Genomic DNA, 14319 nt, shown 5'->3' with positions numbered 1-14319 from the left:
CCCTCAGTGGCATTCTCTGCGAGTGACTCAGCATCATAAATAGCTCCCATCTGGATGAGCAATGATATCTATAGCGATCAAGCGATCTCTATATCCACACACACTCTCTCTGTGCAAATATGTGGCTCAGTGTATGCTAAATACGAGGTGGCCTGGAGACGTTCCTCCTCTTAAAAGACTATTTGGTATGAAACTCAAGACTGTTTATTTAAAGAAACAAGTTTACAACTATGCACGTTGGATTACTGGTAGTGGGTGGTGAGGAAGAGGCGAGGTGGATGGATGAAGGGATGCTGGGTGTGATCCAAGCTTGGGGGCCACCTGGAAGAGTAACCAAGGCTGACTGGCCCACCTTTCATCATTTAGTCTGCTGCGGGGGTGGGGGTAATGAACATCACACATGAGATGCTTGAGGTCCTGGGGTGGGGGTGCAGAGCGGAGTGTTAAGCTCATCAACGCAGAAGCTCAACAAAAGGCATAGGAGCTGGGAGTGAGAGGAGAGTAAGCTCCCAGCTCTGCTCTGCCCTGCCATTGATCTTAGGCAATTCGTTAGTTCACTCATTCATCTGTCCAACAAATACCAACCACCTAAAAGGTACGTGGGCCACTTGGGATACAGACAGGAAAAAGAAGGTGGAAACTCAGGCTTAGCCACCTGCAGCTGTCCGTCTTCAGGCAAGTCCTTCCCTTGCTCTGTGCTTCAGTTTCCTCATTTGTAACCTGGGGGTGATACCTCAGGTGTTTTGGGGAGGGAGGGTCATCATTGAATAAGGTAGCACACACAAAGACGTTCTTCTCTGCTGTAATGTGAGCTAGCGCCATTCTAACGTGTTGCCAGACTGACCCATCTCATTCCCACTGGGGAGTGCTCTTGGTGACCACCATGGGGAAGTAACGTCACGACCACCTTCACCAGGAGTGGGGGGCGCGCTGAGCACCGCGTATGGGCGTGAGCCTGGGCAGCACCCTTACTTTGCTTCCTGGCTGAGCTGAGAGGCAGGAGCCTTCAGTTACCAGGCAGAGCCGGCAGCGTGCCAGAGACCCACAGACTTCCCGGAGGGGGAGAGGGTGGTAAGGGTGGAGGGGAGAGGGCTGCAGGGGGTGGGGCGGCTTCCTGAATGGGCACCCCTCCCCAGACCCCCCTGACAGATGAGCCCTTGCCCCTGTTGAGGCTGCACTGATTCTCTGGGTTCTGGCAAAGGGCTGGGCAGTTCAGGAGGGGTCCTGCTTGGCAGGAGACCCAACCCTGACCCCACCTCGCCTGCTCCTGACAGCAGCCATCCATCTTAGTCTCCGGTTCAGGCAATGCAGCTGCGGTACCACTGACCACACTGCTTTCTGGCTTCCTTGTGATTTCTGACTGGTGTCAGTGGGTGGGATTTACGGTCGGTCAGATCTGGGTTTGAGTTCTGGTTTTGGGGAAATCCATTCCATTTCTCTGAGCCTGTTTCCTCCTGTATAGAATGGGGCTACTAATAGCACCAGCCTCATGTATTGTGCCGTATAGGTACTTGTTACTGTTATTGGTTAGTTAATATTAGAGTTAGTCACTCAGTCGTGTCCAGTCCTTGGTGACGCTGTGGACTGTAATCTCCCCAAGCTCCTCTGACCTTGGGATTCTCCCAGCAAGAATACTGGAGTGGGTAGCCAGGCCCCCCTCCGGGGGATCTTCCCGACCTAGAGATTGAACCCGGGTCTCCTGCATTGCCGGCAGATTCTTTACTGCTTGAACCACCAGGGAAGCCTCTAGTATTATTGGTGGTGGTGTTACGTAAGATAATGCCTGTGAAGATTTCTATTACATGGTAGCCCCTGAAATCCTAATTGCCTTCCTCTGCTCTCTTCTAGGAGGTAGCAGATATACCTAAAAAGGCAAAGGGTACCCAGTAAGTATTTGTCGATTGAGCAATGCTCAGCAAATTTGCTAGATTTGCCTTCACACGGCTCGGAAGAACGAGGTCGATGTTCCGCTCCCACGTCGTAGGTGCGCACAGTGCGCACACAGGGGCTGGAAGCGGACGTGATCCGCTCGGTTACTCACTCACAGGGGAGAGTGTGGGGCCGGGCGAGACCCTGCAGCCCTCACTCTCTCTCTCCTGCTGCAGTCAGCTCCTCTCTGGGCTGGACGCCAAGGCCTCAGCCACTGCAGGGACCTGAGCGCAACCTGTCATCTCCTCCTCGAATATTTTCTCTTCCTGCCGCCACCAGGGTCCTGCTTGCTGTGACACACGACGTGGAGATTCCGGTCTCGGCGACAGAGCTGGGGCTGGGGGGTTGGCCCCAGGTCAGGGGTTCCAACAGGTCAGCCCACTCGAGGACCTTTCCGTCACTGGCGATCTTCCGGGACCACCCTGGGTAGCACAGCCCTAACCCGCTGGGTCTCAACAGCTCCTGGCGTCATCACCTCCTAACAGAATCCCCTCTGCCCCCTCAGCCCCTCCACTGAGAGAGGAGTGGAGTGAGGAAGGGCCCTGCTGCTGGCTGCCCGGAGCCTGGCACTTAGCAGGGCTTGATAAATATCTGCTGAGTGAGTGAATGAACACGTAAATAAGAGGCTGGATGACTGTGCCAGGCCCTGTTCTAAACGTTGGTAACAGCGCAGTGAAAGGCCATGCGGGCTGCCTGCTCTGGGGAGGCTGACAGTATTTGAATTTAAAGCTAGCAGCTGGATTGGCAAAAGGGCAGAGCTGCTTTTTCCTCACTGGTGAGGTGGGGGTCGGGGGAGGCGGGTCTTTGGTTGGGCCTGCTGGCTGCCGGGAGCGCCTCTGAGCAGGGTCTGCGTGTTGAGTTGGGAGGCTGACCCTGATAGGCAGTTTGGGGTCAGTAGATGTGAACTGTTACATTTGGAATGGATAAACAACAAGGTCCTACTATAGAGCACAGGGAACTATATCCAATCTCCCGGAATAAACCAGAATGGAAAACAATAAAAAAAGAATATGTGTATAACTGAATCATTTTGTTGTATAGCAGAAATTAACAAAACATTGTAAATCAACTATACTTCAAAAAAAAAGGTGGGGGGGCAAGGAGAGAAATGTAGGTGTTGAGATCAAGTGCTTCGTGTCTACCTACTGCTTTGCCTGGCACATAGTAGGTACTTAATAAATTTTGTTTGGTGAGTGAAGGGTAGGCAGAGAGTGTGTTGGGACGACACAGGTCCGGAGACTTGTGGGAATCAAGAGTGTTAACTACTGGAGTCCTTATGACTCACACCAGAACGGGGCTTTGCTCTTTCTAGAGCTTTCGTGCCTGGTGATTCGCCCACTGGGCAGCTGAGGGACCCATTTGGCACGGGTTTACAGGGGAGCCCTCTATGCCTGGTGTCCGTGTTATTGACATAAGCAACAGGATGGTGACCGCAGCTTCAGTGTAACTGAGTTGTGTCGAGTCCTTCACATCCACAATCTCTAATCCTCTCGTTAGCCTGGCAAGGCCAAGGTCATCCTCCTCATCACAGAGGAGGGCACAGATGCTCTGAGAAGTGCTAATCTTGCACCGCTGGAACCCGGGTTTACTCTAGAGTGAGGTGTTATAAAGCTCACAACCTAATTGGGACCCAAAGAGGGAAGTGGATACTTAAAACACGATGAGCCACCCACCTGAGGGTGGGCTGGTCAGAGGAGACTCACTGCCAGGAGGCAGTGGGAGGGCTTCCCTGAGATAGAGTCTGGAGCTGAGGCTTAGGGACAGTGGGGCTGGAAGGGTTTCCCAGGCATAGGGAAGAGCATCTGCAAAGGCATCAAGAGAGCATGGTCTTCCCAGGCACTTGGAGGAGTTAGGTTTGGCCAGAGCCTTGGGGAGAAAGAAAGATGAGGCTGGCAGATTGTTGGTGCCAGGTTGGGGGGCTCAGTTCAGCAGGGTGTGGGCTTCACCCCGAGGATCCTGGAGGGCCCTGCAGGGCTTGGCTTTGAGCTCTAGAGAGCTCCTTCTGGAAGGGAGCTGATGTGGCTGGGGGGATGGGAGGACTCAGCAGGAAGGCTTGTGTTTGATGAGGCGCAGGGCAGAGGAAAGAGCCTCTCAGCCCCCAGGCTTGGGCGGTGTGTTGAGTACAGAGCTGTGGGTTCTCTGCAAGTCAGCCCTCCGGTTGGCTGACCCGCCCTGCAGAGTTGGAAGTCCTCCCGCAGCTCCAAGAAGACCAGTGGGTCAGGTCGTCATCTCTGCCCCAGCCTCAGCCCAGCTGAACCCTCCTCTGCCACCTGACTGCTCCCAAAATGTGTCCTAGCAACCTCGCAGGCTTCACCTTGGCAACTGCAACCTCTGCACTCCCTATTCTGGCCGGGCTGGAGTGGAAGGAGGAGTTGGGGTCCCTCCTGTACACTAGACTGGTCTTGCACCCCTGGCTGCCAGCACCTCACCCCGGGGCTGATCGGGTGGAGGCTGGCCTGTGTGATGAGGGGTGTGGACACTGAACAAAGGCCCTGGACTGAGAGCCTCGTGAGCTGCATTCTGACCGCAGGGCTGGTGCTCTGTCTGAGTAAACTCGGTCAAGCATCTTCCACTCCCGGGGCCTCAGTGTTCCCTTCAGTAAAATAAGGAGATTGAACAAGACCATCCCTAGTGTATAATATGGTCTTATTCCAGTTATTCCTGTGTTTAATCTTTTCTGTGGTTATTGTTGGATGCTCTGATGATGGCATGGATTTTAGTGTTGGACTCCAGGCATTTAAATCCTGGTTTGCTTGGACAAGTCACTGCATATTTTTGAGCCTAGAGTACTTTCCTCTATAAAGTAAATAAATCTCATGCTTTCTCACCCAAAGGATTGAGAGTCAGGTGATGGTATGTAGGAAAGTGCTTTGTAAATGACAAAGAGCTACACAAATGTTACCTATTTCATCACATGGACAGTGCTCAGTAATGATGTATTAGACGCCAACCACCCCACCAGCAACAAGGGCAAGCATTCAGTGATCTTTAGCACAACAATTTCATATTTCACAACAATCAGTAAGGCAGCTATTATTATTCCCATTTTCCAGGTGAACAAATGGGGGGCCTCCATGGTTAAGCATAGAAGGAGCTCAGCCAGACTCCCTGGCTTCAATATTTGACTGTTCAAAATTTAGTGAGGTGGCCACACCAGCATCTCGCCTCTCCATCTTTGGTTTCTCCTCTTGCCTCAAGTCAGGATCTAACTCAGGGTCTGGTGGGTACAGCGGCAAGCCTGTCATTTTTGTGTGCATCTTCCAAATGGCAAGAATTGACCGCTTTCTCAGGCTTTCACAAGCATGCCACCCCCTCCCAGGAAGTCTCGTTAAAATGCAGATTCTGATTCCATGGGTCTGGGAAGCAGCTGCACTTCCTCATTTCTAATACGTTCCCAGAAGATACTGACTTTGCTGGTTTGTGATCCCCTTGGTGTAGCTGGGTCCCATGTGTGCGTGCGTGCTCAGTCGCTTCCATCATGTTCAACTCTCTGCGACCCCATGGACTGTAGCCGCCCCCTCCCACCCCCGCCCCAGACTCCTCTGTCCATGGGATTTTCCAGGCAAGAGTACTGGAGTGGGTTGCCATGCCCTCCTCCAGGGGATCTTCCTGGCCCAGGGATCAAACTCATATCTCCTGCGTCTTCGGCATTGCAGGCAAATTCTTTACTACTGAGCCTCTAGGGAAGGCCCAGCTAGGTCCTAGAAGACTTAAAAGTGAAAGTGAAGTCGTGTCGGACTCTTTGTGACCCCATGGACTGTAGCCTACCAGGCTCCTCCGTCCATGGGATTTTCCAGGCAAGAGTACTGGAGTGGGTTGCCATGCCCCCCTCCAGGGGATCCTCCCAACCCAGGGATGGAACCTGGGTCTCCTGCATTGCAGGCAGATGCTTTACTTTCTGAGTCACCAGGGGACTTTATCTTATTGAATCCTGGGGATCAGGTTTAATTGGCACCAGGGTCACAGATGGGGAACTGAGGCTTGAGAGGCAAAGCGCCTTACTTAATCCATCACTGTGCTTGCCCTTTGCCTGACCTGCTCAGGATCCCACCATGTGCAAGACATGGGTTTGAACTGCTTGACTAATGTTGTGCCCTGGGGGTTGTGGGCCTAGCAGCGCCTCCAAGCTGTGTGGTCCCTGCTTGAGCTCTGTCTCCACAACTGAAGCAAGCGGTGATCTCTGAGTTCCTGTTTGGAGATGTTTGTTTCTTTCACTTCATCAAGAACAGACTAGTTTTAGATGCTGGCTCCCTGTGGTAACAGGGCCCTGGCCCAGGAAGTGTCCCTGCAGGGGAGTGAGCATCTGAGAGTCAGGATTACATCCTGCACATGAATGACTCATCTTTCAACCTCTTTTGGAATCCTGTCTTTATTTGAAAATATTTTGTATTTTAATCATCATAGATTTTTTGCATTAATCTTATTAAAAAATACTGCACAAAAGGATATCTGTGTTGATGGCTGAGCTTTTTAGCACACCCTTACATTTTGCACCTAAGACAGGTGCCTCTCCCACCTGCCACCCCCCAGCCGGGGCCGGCCCTGTGTCCTCTCCCTCCCTCTCTTGCCTCACGGCATTAGGATGCTGCCTGCGAGGCACTGCGGTGCCCACCCGGCAGCCAGCCAGCTGATGGATTTATTTCCCAGCAGGAGAATCCATCATTTTGCTTGCCCTTTGGCTGACCTGCTCCAGAGATGGCAGTGGGGACTGTGGGTCTGAAGAGGTCCCAGGGATCTCTCTGATGTGGGCTTTGCCACGTCAGGCCCCTTATGGCTAGGGAGATGGAGGTAAATGACTCAGAAGTTAGATTCTGTCACCTCTCTGCTTCAACCAGTCTTCAAGGCCCTGCCAGCTCTGCGCTCTTCTCTACCACCTTCCCCTTTGCTCAGTAGGTTTCTGTCCTGTGATCTCATCAGGCTTATTCCTGCCCCAGGCCCTTTGCACTTTCTGCCTGGACAGCTGCTTCATGGCCAGCTGCTTCTCCCTATCCAGATGTCGGTCTCCATGCCTCTTCCATCAAGCCTCCCCAGCCTGCCTTACCTAAGCAACCCCACTCTCCTTAGCACACCTCCTCTTTTATTTCCTTCCTAGCACTTACATAACTTGGTGGAATTATATTTGTTTACTCGCTTGCTTCCTCTGTCTCCACTAGAATGTGTTTTCATTTCATTCTTCACTGACTCTCCAGCTCCCGCAAGAGTTACTGGCCCATCACAGGTGCTCAGTAAGTACTGAGGGGCCAATGAGCCATATCCTGAGCTTCAGTTTCCACATTTGTGAAATGACGTACAACCCTAAGCCCACACTGTCAGAATCAAACGGCCTGGGTGGACTGGCTGCAGTGTTCCCATTTCACAGATGATGAACCTGAAGTTCAGAAAGGTGCAAGGACTTGCCCCAGTTCACCCAGCTGGGAAGGGCTGGGGCTGGGGTTCTCCCCAGTTTGGAGATGCGCCCACTTCCATGCCTGGCTCAGAGGAGACAGTCAGCAACACGAAAACTGGATCTGAGTGCCTCTGAGTATCTTGCCATCTGCTGCTTGAACTGCAAGACCCTACTTGCCCGCCCGGCAGTCACAGCTCTCTGACAAGTCAGAGACAGGAATTCTAAAGGCTGGTTTTTGTGGAACACAAAGTCCTGCTTCTCGCCAATGGAGAGATACATTTTCTCTGCACTGGCAATTACCACCCTGAATGTCTGCGGAACGATTCTCATCTTCCAGGCACTTTACCAAGATTAACTTCTGAACCCCATGCAGCACTGCTTGCTGCAGTTTGAGGGGGTGCCTGGCGGACTGTGGGCAGCAGTGTCTCTGCCACAGGGGAAGCTGGGGTTTGGAGGGGCTTGAGGCCCCCAAGTCAACATCTCCAGGAGTTTATTTTTCTGAGAGCAGTTTCTCCACTGTCCAAAATGCCCTGACCTTCTCGAGGATTCAAGGATTCTGACTTTCCCTGCCCATTTGTTCATTGGTTCAGCAGCGTATCTACAAATATTTACTGAGACTATCCTAGGCATTCTTATAACCCTGAGGCTGCAGTGGAGAACAAAATAAAATATATACTGTCCTTACCCTCCTACAATAATGGATCTGTAGGGGAGACAGATGACAGTGTCTAGTAACTGGCTCTGTGACTCTGGGTAGGTTCCTTTCTATTTCTGGGCCTTTGGGTTTCAGTTTATTCTCCACCCCTAATTCCCCCTGCTTAAGAGACTTTGATGACTTCTCCCTGTAAAAAAAAAAAAGAAAAAGAAAAAAAAAATGCAAGATGGGAAACTTCCCTGGTGGTCCAGTGGTAAAGAATCACCTTACAAAGTAGGGAACCTGAGTTGATCCTGGTGAGGGGACTAAGATTCACATGCCCGAGGGCAACTAAGGCCATCGCCACAACTACTGCACCCACATGCTCTAGAGCTCACGCCCTGCAACAGGAGAAGCCTATGCACCTCGATTAGAGAAAGACCAAGTGCCCCAACAGAGACCCAGAGCAGCCGTAACAGCCACTGGCTTGCAGACAAAAACCAGACAAAACCAAGGTGGGCCTCCCTGGCCTGATCCTCAAGGCCCCTCAGTGTGGGGCTCTAGTTGAACTTTCCCGGCACATGTTCCCTGCCTTCCCACCCCCATTTTGCCACATTTTTATTTAACCAACGCTCATTTGTCACTTTCTCAGTGCCAGGCACTGTCTAAATGCTTCACAAAATGTAACTTGTTTAATCCTAACAGAAGCACCTTGAAAAGTGTTGTAATTCTCATCTCCATCTTAAAGATGGGGACCCTGAGACACAGAGAGGTAGGTAATTTGCTTGAGGATACACAGCTGCTAAATGGACCCAGGCAGGCTGGCGCCCACCCCCTGCATCCTGCTGCCACTCCGTGCCCTCTCTGCCTGTTTCAGACACTAACCCTACCATCTCCTTTTCTAGATGCAATTCAGCAGACATTGCCCACTTCCAGGAAGCCTTCCCTGATGTCTCCGAGGTTGAATGAGTTCTTCTTGTCTCTGGGTTCCCGCGACGCCTTGCACATCTCGCCACAATAGCCCTTCCCATGGAAGACTGTTGTTCTGGTTTGGGTCTTGTCTTCTCTGTTGGATGCTGAGCATCTCAACGGGGGAGGCTGTGTTTCACCCTCTCTGCTCCCTCTTGCCCAGCCCAGCATTCCCGGATCATCCACTCTCCATGCAGCAACCAGAGGCAGCTTTTAAAAACAAAACTAATTTTTATCACTCCACTGCTTGAACCGTCCAGTGACAATCCATTGCACTTAGAAGGCTTTGCATGGGCTGGTCCCTGCCCACCCCTCCTTATTTGCCGCCACTCCCGTCTCCCTCACTTGGCTCCTAGCCACTTTGGTTCCTGTCTGTCTGCAGACAGTCCAGGCTCACAATAGACACTCTATCGAGCTATTTCTTCTCCTGGAACATTTGCCCCACGTCCACACATGACCGACTGTTTTTGTGATTTGGGCTTCAGTCCAAATCACAGTCTTTGCAGACAGACCTCCCCTATTGTTCGTTTGCTTAGATGTTTTCACCTTTTACTTATTGTTAATGACTGTGTCTATTGCAAGTCTGTAAGCCCCATGAAGCAGGGGTCTGGAGGGTCTTGCTCAGCATGTGGAACAGTGCCTGACATAATAGCCACTCAATGAGTTCGTGTTGAAGGAAGAGTAGATACTCTCCAAGGTCTCTTTGGGGAGCTACAATTCAACTAAGCCCGGATAATATAATATAATTTATCTAATTTGGCCTCATCTCAGGCTAAAAGCTGGGATAATTTCACAAGCTGAAATTCATGATCTTCATTACCTTCCTACTTCTTACCTGCAACCATGCTCCTAGAAATAAGGCCACTTTATTGACTATTCTCTGCTGACTTCTCTTCATCAGGGATGCTTAAACTTCTTATACATGTTTTAATTTGCCCAACTAAGATTCAAGGAAACTTGTGAGATATTGCCCTTACCATTTTGCAGGCAGGGACATCCCTGAAAAGCAAGACTGTTGACTTGCAAAGTGCCCAAGCCCAATGGGAGTGCACACACTCATCACAGCCATCACATTTCGTCAATAACAGGGGAGACATCATGCTCCAGGAAAGCACAAGAGCTGAGTCCTACCAGCGCCTGGGCCAAACACTACTCATTTAACACCCCAGAGGAATGGCTATCTGTAGCCAAGAGGGATGTGCAGCCAAATTCAGGGCAAATGGGAAGTCTTCACGTGCTTCTGGTTAAAGCAGGCAGGATGGACACACATGCACAGAATTAAGGTCTAGGTGTCTGACTGCAGAGCTATTGCTAATGTGTAGCAGCTGGAACAGAGGTACCATCATCCTCAACTTTCTCCAAAAAGATATAAGAGGGAGCTGTGTCAGGGTACCTCAGAGACCAAGTGTCAGACATTGTCATCCTCTTGAGAACCAGAAAGGACCCTTCTTGCCCTACTTCTGCCTCTTCCTTCCAGCTTCTTTGAGATGGGGAAGGAAATGGCATCTCACCTGGAGGGCCTGAGAAACTCTAAGGCCTAATCTTTTGGGCGAAATGGAGAACTGAATAGAAGTCTGGGTTTTAAGTTCAAAGGCCTTGGCTCTGGTGTCAGCCCTGTAGGAACTTGGATGCATCCCCAACTGTGTCCCTTGTCTTCTTCATCTGTAAAACATGGCTGTTGGGTTGGATGATTTCCATGACTTCATACCTTCTATATTTATGAACTTATGATTCAGATGACTTGAAAGGGAAGCTCACTTTTTTTCTTCTTCTTTATGGGGCTCTATTTGTCTTTTGATCAGCTTTGCCAATAGTCACTGGCCCCTGGTCACTGTATAGGTAGTAGAGATTACCCTGGCTGGGTAAAATCTGTAGAGAGTTGATGTGCCCTTTGCTTTTCCTAAAATAGTTTCTCTAAAGCATGTGGCTTGTCACCATAGTGTGGGCTTCTCTCAAAACTTTATACTAAGGAACAGGAATGTTCAGAACACATTAAGAAGAGAAAGTCATGGTTTGAGTTAGTGACTTCTAACATGGAATGCCACTTGAATGGCAGAGGTTGTTGCTAATGTTAAAAATATTTCTGTATGAAATGACAGGATGTCTTAGCTTTGCTTCAAAATAAGTCTGTGTTTGTGTGTGTTTGTACATGTATGTGTGATTAAAGTGGATGTGGGTACAGAGTGGACGTGGGTACAGATGAAATAAATTACCCAACTGTTGAAGTTAGATGATGGGTATATGGGGGAATAATAAGAATATTATACTATTCTTTCTATTTTTAAAAAATATTTGAAATATTTTATCACAAAAGGGCCTTTGGAGACTGACTCCAGCTTTCTCTACACTCTCATTTCCTAGTCCCCATCCTGAGGACCCTCTGTCACAATGACATCACCCTGGTGGCTGTGGTTTTACACGTGAGGCCTCTACACACAGTTCCATCTGTTCAAGGTAGTTTTCCTCCTTTCCTCACAGTTCATCACTCCTGCCTCTGTGATCTCACAGCCTCGCACACACACTCACCTTAATTACAGCACGATCATATCATATTGCAATTGTTTACTTTTCTGCTCCTTGTGCTGGTCTGTGTCCTTTTCAGGACACTTCTCTGCCTCCCTAGTTCACAGCCAGGGCATGTAAGAGCCCTCAGCACATGTTTACAGAGGGACTAATATCAGGAATAGTAGTTATTATTTTTTGAGCACTTATTATGTGCCAGGCACTGCCCTAATCTCATTACATAGGTATTTCATTAAAGCCTCACTACAAGTGGGTACTACTAACCTGTCTTCTCAGAAGGTCACTTCCAAGGTCACAGGCTAGTAAGTGACAGAGCTGAGATTTGAACTCAACTGAAACGACTTGGCCTTTCTTTGCACATCTGGTATTTTAAGACTTCCCTATCAATCTTACACAAGTCCAGGATTTGTGGAGCCTGAATTTTAGGCTCAATTTTGCTACAAAATTGCTAACTGACCTTGGGCAAATTACCTTTGCCCCCTAAGCTCGGTCTTCCCATCTCCCAGTGAGACTCTCAGTAAGCGAGGATCACGTGATTCCAGGGCCCTCCCTGCTTCAGCAGAGGAAAGGTTTCCTTTTCCACATTTGATCTCCTGTCGCCGAACCGGCCTCCCTGTTTGAGAACCTCCCAGCTTCTCATCCTCTTTTCTTGCCACTTGCAACCTCCCGGGGTCAAGCCATTTTCACAACCTGCTGCCCAGGTCCCCTCCTTCCCCCTTCTTTCCTTGCGGGCTTCACTCTGGAGGTGGGGGCGGAACCCTAGGCAGGAGGGAGGGGGAGCGTGTAGCCGCCGGCTTCGTGAGGCTTCCCCGCGGTTTCTCGGCCCCCTTCCCCCCACGGAAACTCAGCCTCACACTTTCTAGGGATGTTCCGGGGACAGTCGGAGTCAGTGATTGCAGCTGCCAGCCTTAGGCATCTGTGTTAGGCTCTGCGATGGAAGTCCGCGGTCCCGAGCTAGCCGCGGAGGTGGGGATTTGGAAGAAAGAGGGGGCGGCGCACTCCTTCCTCTTAGCCTAGGCCCAACCTGCCCAGCTGTAGCCCGGGACCTTTTGTGCCCGTCTCCCCTCCCATCCTCTTTCCGACTTCCAGCTGGGACCCGCCATTGCACCGCCAGGCCTTGGCGAACTGCAGACCCAAGGCAAGAAACGCGCGAATATGACTAGGCCCCCTCCCCTGATCGCCTCTGGCACTGCTCTGGGGGAAGTCGAAAGACCCGCACGGAGGCAACCACCCACTCCCAAGGAACGCGGAAGGCCCCAGCCAGCCCCCTGTCTTTGTTCGCGGCTCGCTAGGAAGCTGGCGCCCGGCGAGAGCTGTCCGCCGCTACGGTGCTGACGCGGGGAACGGAGCCCGCGGGGGCGGAGGACTGTCCTCCGCGACCGTGGTACTGAACCCAGACCGAACCATTAGACGAGCCGGCCGGGCGGGCGCGGTCCGCCGGTGCGAGAGCTGACCCCAGGGAGAGGACGCTGCGGGGCGCGGGAGCTGTCCCCGAGGTGGTGCTGAAGCGAGTTGGAGCCCGTGGCGCCCTCCGCCTCGCCCCGGAAGAGCCGGCGGCAGCGCAGAGCTACCCGGAGAAGGAAGGAGGGCGGAGGAAGCCGCCCTCAGGGAGCTCAGCAGCGCGGGGCCTATGGCTAGGGTCTCTCCCGCGAACCTGCTCCAGCGGAGGAGGTGGCGGCTCCGCAACGGAGAGCGAGCGCGAGTTCTACGAACCTGTTGGAAGCTGCAGCTCCACCGCGGCCGACCAGGGCGCCCGGGACCGAGGTTGTGGAGCGCCTCTCCCTGCCCCCTCTTCCTGGACTCCTCCGCGGAGGCGCTCCCTCCTGCCCGGGCTAGCACATGTGCACGCAGGGGGCGCCGAGCCCCTCTTCGATCCGCCCCGAATGCCCGTCGGTCTGCAGGGCGCCGAGTCGACAGGCCTCCCCCAAGGGCAGACCCGCTCCCAGGGAGACCCAAGCTTCCTGAGAAAGGAGGCGGGGGCTGGCGACGGGAACGAGAGAGGGCGCCAGCAGAGGTGTCTGTAACTCAGAGGGAGGCATAGGGGAGCTCCCCAGGGTCATTTCTGTCCTGAAGTTTAGAGACAGCAGGGTCCTGTTGCTTAAGGGACAAAGGGCATCCTGCTTTGGAAACATCTCTCCCCCACCCCGCTTCGTTTCTGGGATCAATGACCAAATGCAGATCTTGTACCTGCTCTGCTGCAAACTCCACTCACTGGTCCGACTGCCTTTAGTACCTAACTCCAGTCTATCATCTACCATTCCCTGGAGAGAGCTTTCTAAACCTGCCCTATTTATCGTGCATCTGTAATAAAAACACAAGCTTCCCTGGTGGCTCAGACGGTGAATCCGTCTGCAATGCGGGAGACCTGGGTTCGATCCCTGGGTTGGGAAGATCCCCTGGAGGAGAGCATGGCAACTCACTCCAGTGTTCTTTCCTGGAGAAACCCCATGGACAGAGGAGCCTGGTGGGCTGCAGTCCACGGGGTCACAAAGAGCTGGACATGACTGAGCGACTAAGCACGAGCACCAGTAATAAAATATAAGCTCTTTGGTCTGGAATTGAAAGATCTTTTACCAGGAAGACCAAGGGCCTCCTCTCCAACTGTGTGCTTGTCAGGACAAATGAGCATTTCTTCTGAACAGGGTCACTGCAGTGCCTTGGCACCTGCTGCTCCTCTTGCTGGAACGTTCTTCCCCCTTACTACTTATGCTTTGTCTGCGAGTTAAAGTGTCTCCATTTTTAATGAAAATTTCCCCAATCTCTAAGGCACAATCAACTCTTTTCTAGGCTCTCTCAGCCTCTACATTCCTTTATTAGGCTTCTTGTCACACTGTTTTGTACTTACTTGTGTATCTATATCCTCTGTTGTGAAGTCACT

General features: G+C 51.7%; 1 protein-coding gene across 1 annotated transcript in view; it reads right to left on the bottom strand.

The window, feature by feature from the left end:
• Nucleotides 1-13439, bottom strand: part of CPLX2 (complexin 2) — an 87238-nt gene extending 73799 nt beyond the window's left edge. The window contains exon 1 of the mRNA XM_043920973.1: nt 13155-13439. The gene's annotated coding sequence lies outside the window, so the exon portion shown is untranslated. The remainder of the gene's footprint in view (nt 1-13154) is intronic.
• Nucleotides 13440-14319: the final 880 nt, after the last annotated feature.

This window comes from Cervus elaphus, chromosome 12 (assembly GCF_910594005.1).
Source record: "Cervus elaphus chromosome 12, mCerEla1.1, whole genome shotgun sequence".
Taxonomy (NCBI): Eukaryota; Metazoa; Chordata; class Mammalia; order Artiodactyla; family Cervidae; genus Cervus; species Cervus elaphus.
Note: the sequence above shows the minus strand (reverse complement) of the source record. Positions and strands in the feature narration are given on the sequence as shown.